Below are 12,223 nucleotides of genomic sequence, written 5' to 3' on the forward strand. Positions count from 1 at the left end.
GGATGTGTTCTTGCTATGCTAAGGTGGATCGCCTACATCAAGTCTTTAAACCCAGAGATCCATCACATTGCAGGGAAGAAGAATGCCATGGCTGACATGCTGTCGAGGGCAAGATTTGAAAATGGAAGCGACATGGTTTCGGAAGATGAAGATGTCGCCCTCGACTTCTTCAAGATGGTTCAATTATCGACGGAAGACCAGGACACGCAAACCCTCCACGCCGTCAACGAGAACGAGTACGAAGGAGAGCGATTACTGATCGGTAGATTCCTAAGAACATTGACGGAAGATGCTTCGTTGACAAAGGAGGAGGCCCTACGAATTCAGAAGAAAGCTCACCGATACTTCTTGAAGGGAGGATTCCTTTGGCGACATCCAAAAAGAAGGACAGAATACCACGTCGAGTGGTGGTGAAGAAAGAAGAGCAAGAGATGTTGATGACTGAATTCCATGAGAGTGCTTGGGCAGGTCATAGAGGAACATGGGCGACGTTCGAAAAGTTGAAGGAGAAGTACTGGTGGCCAAGCATGTACAAAGATGTACTCCATTTCGTGTCCACATGCAAAACTTGCCAAATATATTCAAATATACGTCATCGTGATGAGTTACAGCCGACATACCACTCACCATACACTTCAAATGGATGGTGGATCTGGTCTCGATGCCAATGGGAGTGGGACAAATGAAATACTTAGCGCTGGCAAGGGAAGACTTGACAAATCAAGTGGAAGGACGAGCCTTGACAAATAAGACGACTTCAGCCATTTGCAAATTTCTGCTTGAAGAGGTTGTTTGCCAATACGGATGTGTGGGGAAGATAGTGGCCAACCGAGGGGAGTTGGATGCACACGAAGCGACGGAGCTCTTCGAACGACTAGGTGTGAAGCTCTCCCTCACGACTGCCTACAATCCGGAAGCGAATGGGAAGATCGAGCGAGGGCATGGAGCTATTGTTAAAGCTATCGTACGAGCATGCAACGGTCGAGTCAGGAATTGGCCACAACTATTACCCTATGCCTTGTGGGCCGATAGAAAGACACACAGCTCGGTGACAGGGTATATGCCGACGGAGCTTATGTATGGACAAAAGCCGGTTATGCCCATCGAAAGGACGATCACCTCATGGGTAGCGATACCGTGGGAGAACGAGATGAGCCGAGAAGAGTTATTAGCAGTGCGGATAAGGCAACTTGAAAGAAGACCTGAAGATCTAGAAAAAGTGCGAAAGATGATGGAGGTAGCCCGAGTAAAGAACAAAGTTCGGTTCGACAACACGCATCGACTTCGTCCCAAGAAGATTGAAGAAGGAGATTGGGTTTTGGTTTACGACAATCGCCTTGACAATCAACACAGTACAACAAAAAAGTTCGCTAGAAGATGGTTCGGGCCGTATGTGGTGACAAGTGCCAACGATAATGCCACATACCACCTTGCGGAGCTAGACGAATCAAGGTTGGTCGTACCCATTGCGGGAAAAAGAGTAAATATTTTTAAGAAAAGACAAGACGAGGATCTTGACCTCGATTACCTCGACGATGAACATAATAGGACGGATGTAAATGAAGACATGGAGGAATCTGATTGATCACCGTAGCCGAAATCTCATTTTCTCTCTTCTTGGCATGTACCAGAGGACGTGCGGTTTGGTGGGGGTGGATGTCGTGAAAATTTTCGGCAATGGTGTGAAAATCACATAAAACGTACAAAATCGAGTATGAATCACATAAAACAATAATAGTGAAGTATCTAAGTACAAAATGATAGAGGTCTTCAACAGTTTTCGAATACACTTTATTACATGAGAAACGGACAACTAGATGTCAAGATATGAGGGTATAGAGTTTGTGAAAGGAAAAGAGAAAACTGTGAGATATCCCACATAAGCACGACAAATACGGCTCTCATAATATATAAGGTAGAGCAAAAGCTATTATCTTTGTGTCTATGTGTTGAACATAGAGAGTTCAAGGTAACTTGAACTAAGAGTGGAGGTGGCCTAGCCACTTGTAAAGGTTTTGGCCAACCAAAACCGGATCAGCTCCATAGCCGGTGATCCGGCAACAGCCGGCAAAGCGACGGTGGCACACCGACAACCGGTGATTCGGCGGAACCGACATCCGACCGGTGACTCGGCGGAATCGGCATCCGACGGCGACGACATCCGACGGGCCGATGGCGGCGGCATCCGGTGACCGACGGTAACCGGCGGCGACCGGCATCTGGCAAACCGGTGTCCAAATTAATAAATAAATATATATCACACATATATACACAAGGAGGGCAAGTGAGGATTCGAACCTTGCACCTCCTAGTTAAGAGTCAATTGGCTTACTAGTAAGCCATGACATTTAGTTGGATTTATATTTCTATCATTGTACTTTTACATGGAAATTCTCATACATGAGAACTAAAATGAGTGACATGGTTATCATGCACCACATGTAATACATGAGCGCTAAATGGCAAACATGCATTTTATGCATGTCTTGTACCCTCACATGCATCATATGCATGAGAGCATCTATAAAAGAAGGGATGAAAAAGAAGGATTAGGCTTTTTTTTTGTTATGAAATTAAGAAGAGAATTCGTTATTGAATTGATCGTGTAACTTGTTTCTTAACATCTAAAATCAAGAGTTTAATCTCGATATCTCTCTCTTGGTCATATCAATCTTTCTCAATCTAAGTCAAGCGTTTAATCTTAATCTCTTTCTCTCTCTCGTTCTATCCTAAATACTTTCTCGCTAAGCTTGGTGCGAACTTTGATCCTTCCGGTTCAGAACCCCGGCGGTTCCGCCTCGCAATCCACGCGTAGTGATGGATCTTCACGACAGCACTCTCGGCTCAATAAGTGTCAATGTGGAGGATGACGAAATGGTGCAAATATGCCTCGGCGGCCTGGCATCACAATTCGGCGCGATGCGGACCGTCGTACTAGCACGGGAGAATTCACCCTTCTTCTTTGATCTTCAATCTATGTTATTGGTCGAAGAGAATCATGTTCGAACTAGGAGCAACGCCTTGGAAGGCCACATGCTCTACACGCATTTGAATGGAGGAAGAGGACGCGGCCGAGCAAGAGGCCGATTCGGCCAAGGACGAGGCGGCGGACGAGGTCTGACTTACGACAACAACTCCCAATTTCGGCAACAAGACGGGAGCCATCAAGGAACCTTCGGAAGAAGGGGGAGCTTTCATTCCGGTTTGAGTCGACAAAACTTAATCGAATGCGGATATTGCGGAAAAATCGGCCACCATGAAGAAGAGTGCCGAAAGAAGAAGCGTGAGTCGGCTTCCACAAGCCGACAACTCACCAATTACACCACCAACTCCGACGATGAAGATCATGGCGGAATCCTTGTAATGAGACATAGAGCAAATTCTATGTCGGCCTCTACTTTGACTAATGCCTCCAATCTGGAAGATGTATGGTTCGTCGACTCCGGTGCTTCAAACCATATGACGTCCCATCAAGAATGGTTCAAAGACCTTCGAGAGCCAGATCGACCTGGTTATGTCGAGATCGGAGACAACACCACTCATCTGATTCGGCATGTCGGCAATGTCCCATTCGGGAAAGAAGGTGAACAAAATTGCATAAGAAATGTCTTACATGTACCTACCATAACGAAGAATTTGGTCTCGGTTAGCCAAATCAAGTTCGATTCAACCAAGGAGGTTGCTTCATCGAGAAGGAAGGCTGACTAATTGCTCGTGGTCGAAGGGAAGGTCGAATGTTTATCGTCAAAGCGAACGAGGTAAAATCGACCATGTTCACAAAGGGCATCAAACCTGGCACCAACATAGAGCTATGGCATAAAAGAATCGGCCATATCAATCTCAACAAACTCAAGGTGATGCAATCAAAAGGAGTCATCATTGGGCTCCCGACCTTCAAAGAGAAAGAGATTGAAGGAGTATGTGAAGCATGCCAATTCGGCAAGCAACATCGACAACCGTTCCCGAAGGAGAGGCACGTGAGCAAAGGCCTTTTAGACATAGTGTGGGGACCGGCACAAACAGCCACATTCGGAGGATGTTGGTATTATGTTACCTTCATTGACAGCTTCTCTAGATACACATGGATCTTTCCCATGAGGATGAAGAGCGAAGTGTTTACACACTTCCAAAAATTCAAAAGCGAAGTCGAAAAGACAATTGGGCATCATGTACAATGTCTTCGGTCAGACGGAGGAAATGAATACTTCTCTGATGCGTTCACGGCATACCTTCGACAAGAAGGAATTCGGCGAGAATTCACTTGCCGACACATACCACAACAGAATGGTGTAGCCGAACGCAAGAATTGGCACATCCTTGAAGTAGCAAGGGCCATGCTAAATGAGAATCATGTGCCCAAGTCATATTGGGCAGAAGCTGCAAATACCGCCGTCTACCTTATGAACCGGTGCACAACATCCGGAGTGCACGAGGTCACCGCGCACGAGAAATACTATGGGAAGAAGCCTAATCTATCCCATGTAAGGATATTCGGCTCCATTGTATACGTACACATTCCTGATGAGAAGCAGTAGAAGCTTGACCCAAAATCAGAGAAGTGCATCCTTGTGGTGTACTCACTGGAGCAAAAGGGGTACAAGTGCTTCAACCCCTCTACTCAGAACACTTGTTTAAGTCGGGATGTCGTCTTTGACGAATCGACATCATGGCACAAACCTGAGCCGAATCCTCCCGAGCCATCTATGAATGACCTCGACAACACAGAAGACGATGATCAACTAAGGTCAATACTTGAAGAGATTTTGATCTCAACTAGATTGAGCGGACCACAAGAGCCTCCGAGTAACCAAAGCACATCTCAGCCAAGTCCAAAGATGGACAAAGGGAAGGCCAAAAAGCCGGAATATGAAGACGATCACTTCGACGGCAACGAATCGACTCATCCACTCGAAAGTGAGTTCGATGGCTTTGATGTGTCTCTTACGAGGTCACCCAGAGTTGAGAAAGCACTCACATCGGCAAATGAGAAACTCCGTCACTCCACCTGAGAGAAGAATCCGGTTAGCCGATTCGGCTACAACGACTATATGGCATACCACTATGCCTTTATGATGAAGGTGGCAGTAGTTCGAGAATCGGAGAGCTTTGCCGAAGCCGCTAAAGATCCAGCAAGCTCTCAGCAAGAACGAGGAGATGCAAGCTCTCAGCAAGAATGAGACATGGGATCTCGTCCCTCACTCACCGCACAAGAAGGCAATCAGCTGCAGATGGATATACAAAGTGACGTATAATGACGATGGTTCCATCAACCGCTACAAAGCTCGACTCATAGCAAAGGGCTACGCACAAGCACAAGGCGTCGACTATGAAGAGACCTTTGCCCCGGTGGCAAAGATGACAACTATGCGAATCATGATAGCGCTTGCAGTAGCGAAAGGGTGGCACCTCCATTAGATGGATGTCAATAATGCTTTTCTTCAAGGAGAATTAGAAGAGGAGGTGTACATGGTACAACCACCCGACTTCGAATCCAACATTCATACGAAAGCCATCTGCCGACTCAAGAAGCCTCTCTACGGCCTTAAGCAAGCACCACGTGCTTGGCACTCGAAGATAACACAATATCTTCATTGAATTGGCTTCCGAATGTCAAAATCCGACAATTCTCTCTATGTAAGAAGCGATTCCGAAAGTCCGATCGTCATCATCCTATACGTGGATGATCTGGTCATTGGAGGTGAGCATCTAGTCAAGATCAACAAGGTCAAATCCCTCCTTTCCAACAAATTCGAGATGACGAACATGAAAGAGCTCCACTACTTCCTTGGCATCGAGGTAATTCGGACTCCAGCCGGGATTATGATCTCCCAATAGCACTACATTCTCAACTTGTTATACAAGTTCGGGATGACTGAGTGCAAGTCTGTGGCAACACCTCTCGACCGAAACCTCAAACTAGATGTCATTTCTGGCACCATAGAGTGTGAGACGACTCAGTATCAACAATTGATCGATAGTCTTATCTACCTCACGATAACTCGACCAAACTTGAGCTATCCGATTGGACTTCATAGCCAGTTCATGCAAACGCCACGAGATATCCATTTGGATTGTGCTAAGAGAGTGCTATGATACGTGAGCGGAATGATGGACTATGGCATTCTCTATAAGTCGGCCACGCCAATTCAACTTGAGGGGTACACAGATGCCGACTGGGCAGGCTACAAAGCCGATCGACGATCAACCTCTGGTTTCATCTTCTCCCTTTGAAGTGGAGCCATCTCTGAGAGTAGCAAGAAGCAACCAATCGTCTCTCTTTCGAGCACAGAGACCAAATACAGGGGTGTGGCAGTGGCTGCATGTGAAGTCGTATGGCTTAAGAGGATCTTGAAGGATCTGGGCGTTCCCATCAAAGATCCAATTCCCCTTTACTGTGACAACATGAGTAGTATTTATCTGGCTCGGAACGCGGTGTTCCACACAAGCACGAAGCATATCGAAGTGCACTATCACTTCATTCGAGAGCGCGTTCAGGCTGGCGATGCCGACCTTCAACATATCACTACGAATCTTCAGACAACCGACATCTTCACCAAAGCCCTAGGAGCCGAAAAGCTTCGGCAATTCCTGTTAGACCTTGGATTGACGGTCCCTGACTTGCCAAGCTTGAGGGGGAGTACGAGCCGGATGTACCAGATACCGTCCGAACCGGATACAAGCCGAAGCGAACATCAACTGAAGTAGTTGACCAAAGTTGAGCTTGAGGCGGCGTGTTGAGAATCAAGCTCAACCTAGTCTAGTGTGTGAACACACCCTTGAGAGTGTGCACTCAAAGGTCAAAAGTCACCACTCTTATCTACACATTAACTATGTGTCATAGAATCATATTCTATGACACATAACTAATGAGTTTTCACATTCCCCATGACCCATGAGCTTCGGTAGTTAATGAAGAGAGAGAGTTACTATATAAAGCACTCCCCTCCTACTTTGTAATTAAGTCGATTAATCTCCTTTGTAATATACATCTTCTTGAGTATTCTATTGTCTCTCTAATCTATCTTGTGTTTCTCTCTCACTCTCTCACTCTCTCACTCTCTCATACACACACACTCACAACACATATCTCTAGTCTATTCCGCTACACAAGAATCACCATCGATCCTTTACAAGAAGAAACTATATAGCTTCAAACTTCTGGTCACATTTGGAACCCTTGCAATATAAATTTAGCTTTTCTCCTCTTCTGCGACAGATGTAAATATAGAAATCCTTCTTACTCTTGGGAGAGAAGCTTAATTTCTCTTTTCCTCATGTAAAAAAGAGTAAGCTCTCCATTTGCTCCTCTCTCCTCTCTGTTCAATCTGTTGTTTTGATGCAATTAGGGATAGTTCTTTCTTCTTCTAGTTTTTTTCTATATTTGTTTCGGTGTTTGCCTTTCGTCACAATCTGTTAATGGGTATGAATGACTGTTTCAAGTGAAATAAATGCCTATGATTTCTTCCACGGATTGGAAGCTACATACATCTATCGACTGGATCTCTTTTTGCTTGCCCATTTTACTGTTACTCTAATTTTACCTAATGTAATGCTGGAATGGAAATTAATATGATTTGTTTTAATCCATCTTAGATGATTCTTGAAAATAACAGTAGTAGTGAAACAATGTTGCTTCCCCAACCATTCCCAACTATAGATTGCCCAGTAGTACCCCATGCATCCGATTTTTTGGCACCTTCTCTTAAACAAAATCCTCTACCGACAAATGCATTTTGGCTTAAATTTATATTGACCTTTATGCATTGCTTTGCTCATCTTCCAATCCATTTTGAAGGCCTAGGTCCGTTTCCTTACCTCTCTATTACGCCATATATATCCTCTTAATTTACCACATTACCACTCTAGAATGTAGGGGTTGAACCCATGATCCTGGTCTCCAGTGGAAAACCTTACCAAGCTACACGCACACTCTTTCTTTCTCTTAATGAGCTTACCCTAGTGGTAAGTTGTTAAACTAATAGCACTACATCTATTGATTTGCTGACAGTCGATTGCTGTAGCCGACAGACACAATAAGTCGAACGTTCTATCAAGAAGATTATGGTGGAGAGATGGGTTAGTCGACACTAATTTGACACATAGAGAATAGGTGTACAAAGATTAGTTACTACGATTTAAACATACGTTCTTGATTGACTATTAGGTAATATAATTTGTGAAGCAGAGACTGAATTCGACACATCGACAAATGGAAAATACAGAGTAGTTGACACAATAGATACTCTAACTACCAAAACTTATATTAATCAAAATAGATTGATATTGTTACAATGCTCTCCGTCCCTTTTTATAGGCGACCTAAGAGTCTTTTTTCCATGATTTACACTTGTCTTGTTCGGCAAGAACCTACAAAATTGTTCTATTTCCTAATATTACTTTAATTTCTATACTAGGCAAAGCTACATTTAAATTCTGTCCTTTCATATTTATACGCTTTTTGACTCTTGTTCATACTCTTTGACTTCGACTTGGACACAGACTCCTTTCCACATTCGTCCAATTGCAACCATTCGACTTTGGGTATCCGAGCAGCCAACACATGGCACGTCTGTGGGACAATGCCCTTTTACCATGATTTACACTTGCCTTGTTCGGCAAGAACCTACAAAACCATTCTATTTCCTAATATTACTTTAATTTCTATACTAGGCAAAATTACATTTAAATTTTGTCCTTTCATATTTATATGCTTTCTAACTCTTGTTCATACTCTTTGACGTCGACTTGGACACGGACTCCTTTCCACATTCGTCCAATTGCGACCATTCGACTTTGGGTATCCGAGCAGCCAACACATGGCACGTCTGTGGGACAATGCCCTTTTACCATGATTTACACTTGCCTTGTTCGGCAAGAACCTACAAAACCATTCTATTTCCTAATATTACTTGAATTTCTATACTAGGCAAAATTACATTTAAATTTTGTCCTTTCATATTTATATGCTTTCTAACTCTTGTTCATACTCTTTGACTTCGACTTGGACTCCTTTCCACATTCGTCCAATTGCGACCATTCGACTTTGGGTATCCGAGCAGCCAACACATGGCACGTCTGTGGGACAATTCTCTTTTACCATGATTTACACTTGCCTTGTTCGGCAAGAACCTACAAAACCGTTCTATTTCCTAATATTACTTTAATTTCTATACTAGGCAAAATTACATTTAAATTTTGTCCTTTCATATTTATATGCTTTCTGACTCTCGTTCATACGCTTTGACTTCGACTTGGACACAGACTCCTTTCCACATTCGTCCGACTTCGTCCATTCGACTTTAGGTATCCGACCGGCCAACACATGGCACGTCCATGGGATAGTGCTCCATAATTTCCGCATTGAGGATGGGGTGAAGGGTGTGGGGGGATTGCTCGTCGGATTTGCTGTCGGGGAGGGGTATGGTTTCTGGCTTCATCGTAGTGTCCTGCTCCTTTTCCACTTGCACTTGTTTCGTCTCATATGCTTCCATTTCAAGTGCGAAGTCAATTTGATCTTCGCCGAATGCCTCTAGAAGCTGTGCTATCATTTGGAGGGCGCTTTCCTTCCACATTTCAATTAGCATGTGAATCCTCTCCTCCGACATTTCTGTCTTCGCTCGCATGTGCTTGATGGTCACTTCGAGTTGTGTTATTTTGCTTGTAGTGCATCATGATTGTAATGCGTACCTGTCTTGGATGAGGCTCATATTCATCCGCAAGATGTCCAATTCCTTGGTGTACATCTCCATCCGAGCCATTTCTTGGCGCATGTGGTATTGAATTTCCTTTGCCAACTTATTCTCGCCTGCCATCTGCTCTTCATACCATGCCTTTTGCTTAGACTTTGCCTCACGAAGTTGATCGTTTGTTTGGCGTGTGTGGTGGCCTCTCTTTGTTCGTCGAGGGCCGCTAGAGTTCGGTTAAGCTTGTCCTAGAGAGTCTTTGCATTTTGCGAGGCGGGGGGCAAATAGTTTTTTCATGATTTGAGGGTTGTCAAAGTTCGGACCGAAGCTGTTCAATCTCTGTTTTTGCATTCGCCGCCACTTTCTTAGTTTTGGCCGCTATTGCTTGATGGGCCTCTACCTCCTTATGTAATGCTCGACTTTCATCCGTGGAGGAACCTTTCGTGGTGGCGGTAGATGTGGCTTCTTGCAGTTTCAAGTTTAATTTGACGATACATTGTTGCAACTCCTGCAGTTGCCGCCTGTTCTCCTTCTTAGTGTGCCACCCCTGCTTATTCTTATACGCCATGTCCTTTGCTCCAAGGCATAGATGAGCCAACTCTTGGTGGACTTCAACTAGGGCCATGTTTAGGGCTAGCAACTCGATTGCCATGTGTCCTCCGTTTGCATGCCTTTTCCGGCCAATCTTGCTTAAGGCCTTTTCTCCTTTGGATCTATTAATCCAGTTATAACGTGCTGGATCATTTGTCACTCGGCATGTTCTTCAGCCATGCGCTTGGCCATTGCGATTTCTTGTATTGCGAGGAACTTAACCAGTTCCAACGTTGTGCTAAACTGTAAGATCGCCGCAAATTTGTGTGTGACCATTGGGATCTCCTGATAAGCGAGGACTTCACTTTCCTAAATTAGGGACCCTTTTCCCCGTTGTAGCTTCTCGGTGAGTGTTGTTCCTTTTGTTGTGTCCTAAACGACTGTCGTTGATGACTCCACCCATGTCTTAGTGGCCGGCTTCGTCGGTGTGTCTTTTACCAAGCCTTGGCTGTTTTTTTTATCCTGACGGCGACGTTTCAACTTGAGGCTTTGGGGAGCCTTCTCTTGACATTGTTTGCTCGTTGTTGATGTGTGGGGGGTGGATATACAACACTGAGAGGAATACAACACTCTGACGAGTGTATCAGACGCACAAGGCTCTTCGCGTCTGCTATTACACACACAACTATGGCGCGACTCTCACAACTCTCTTTCACACACTCCCTCTCATTCTACAACTACTGTTCTTACATTGTTTCTCCTTGCACACACATAAATTTTGCCCTAGTTGTATATATACTTACACAACATTCTGGCTATTTACATACGTAGCCCTCATAGGGCGCACAGTTAGACTATTTACAAGTATAGTTAACCGAGTTGGCTATTTACACGATTCCGGTTTCAGCCTCGGCCGAGTCACTCATCAACTCGGCTCCTCTCTCTTTCCCATATGGATGGACTTGTTTCCACACATCATCATTATTATTATTACTATAATAATGATAGTCGAATCTTCAAACAATCGACTCACTGTTTTCGACTCTTCGACTGTCGGCTTTCCGAACAGTCGGATCTTCCCTATCATCGACTGTCGGCTTTCCGATCAGTCGGTTCTTCCTCCCACTAGAGGGACATATTCCCAACAAACTCCCCCTTCACTCCGGTGGGAGGAAATCTGTCAGTCCTTTATTTTGTCGACAGACTCTGAGTCTATCCAAAGGTAGGTTCTTCGTCAGCATGTCAAATCCATTGTCGTCAGTATGGATCTTCACAAGGGAAAACTCTCCTTCTTCGACTCTCTCCTGCAACCAGTGATACCTTCTCTGTATGTGTTTGGTCCGGGAGTGGTATGCCACGTTTCGTGAATGCTCCTCGTTAGACTTTCGATTTCTGCTCGATTGCTCCCTACAATCAGCATGTCATCGACATAAAGGATCAGGTAGATCCGGGACTCATTGACAAATTGTCGAGTATACATACATGGGTTGGAGTCGGATCGGTGGTATCCAAGTTGCCTGATGTAGGAGTCGAACTTCTGGTACCACATCCTCAACGCTTGCTTTAAGCCATAGAGGCTTTTCTTCAATCAACATACAAGGTGACCTTCCTCCCCCGTCACCATGAAGCATGTCGGTTGAGACATATAGATATCTTCTTCCAAGTCTCCATGTAGGAAAGTCGTCTTGACATCCAACTGCTCGAGCTCTAGGTCCTCTGTCGCCATGGCCCAGAGTAAGAGCCGAAGTGTGGTCATCTTAACTACTAGAGAGAATATCTCATCGTAGTCGACTCCATGTTCCTATTTGAACACTTTTGCGACAAGCCGAGCTTTAAATTTGGGCTTCTCTAAGTCGGATACATATTTGTATCTGAATACCCATTTGCAGGGCAACGGCTTCCTTCCAACTGGTAGTTCGACCAACTCCCAAGTATTGTTCTGATGGATTGAGTCCATCTCGGATCGCATGGCTTGTACCCATATTTTGGAGTCCGACACGACTATGGCT

At 44.7% G+C, this 12,223-nt stretch overlaps 1 protein-coding gene across 3 annotated transcripts in view; it reads left to right on the forward strand.

The window, feature by feature from the left end:
* LOC147852782 (uncharacterized) overlaps positions 1-12,223 on the forward strand; it is a 50,737-nt gene that overhangs the window by 19,389 nt on the left and 19,125 nt on the right. The gene's annotated exons all lie outside the window — the stretch shown is intronic.

This window comes from Azolla caroliniana, unplaced genomic scaffold, assembly GCF_043228905.1.
Source record: "Azolla caroliniana isolate FFs.n. ecotype wild unplaced genomic scaffold, voAzoCaro1.0.p SCAF_17, whole genome shotgun sequence".
NCBI lineage: Eukaryota > Viridiplantae > Streptophyta > Polypodiopsida > Salviniales > Salviniaceae > Azolla > Azolla caroliniana.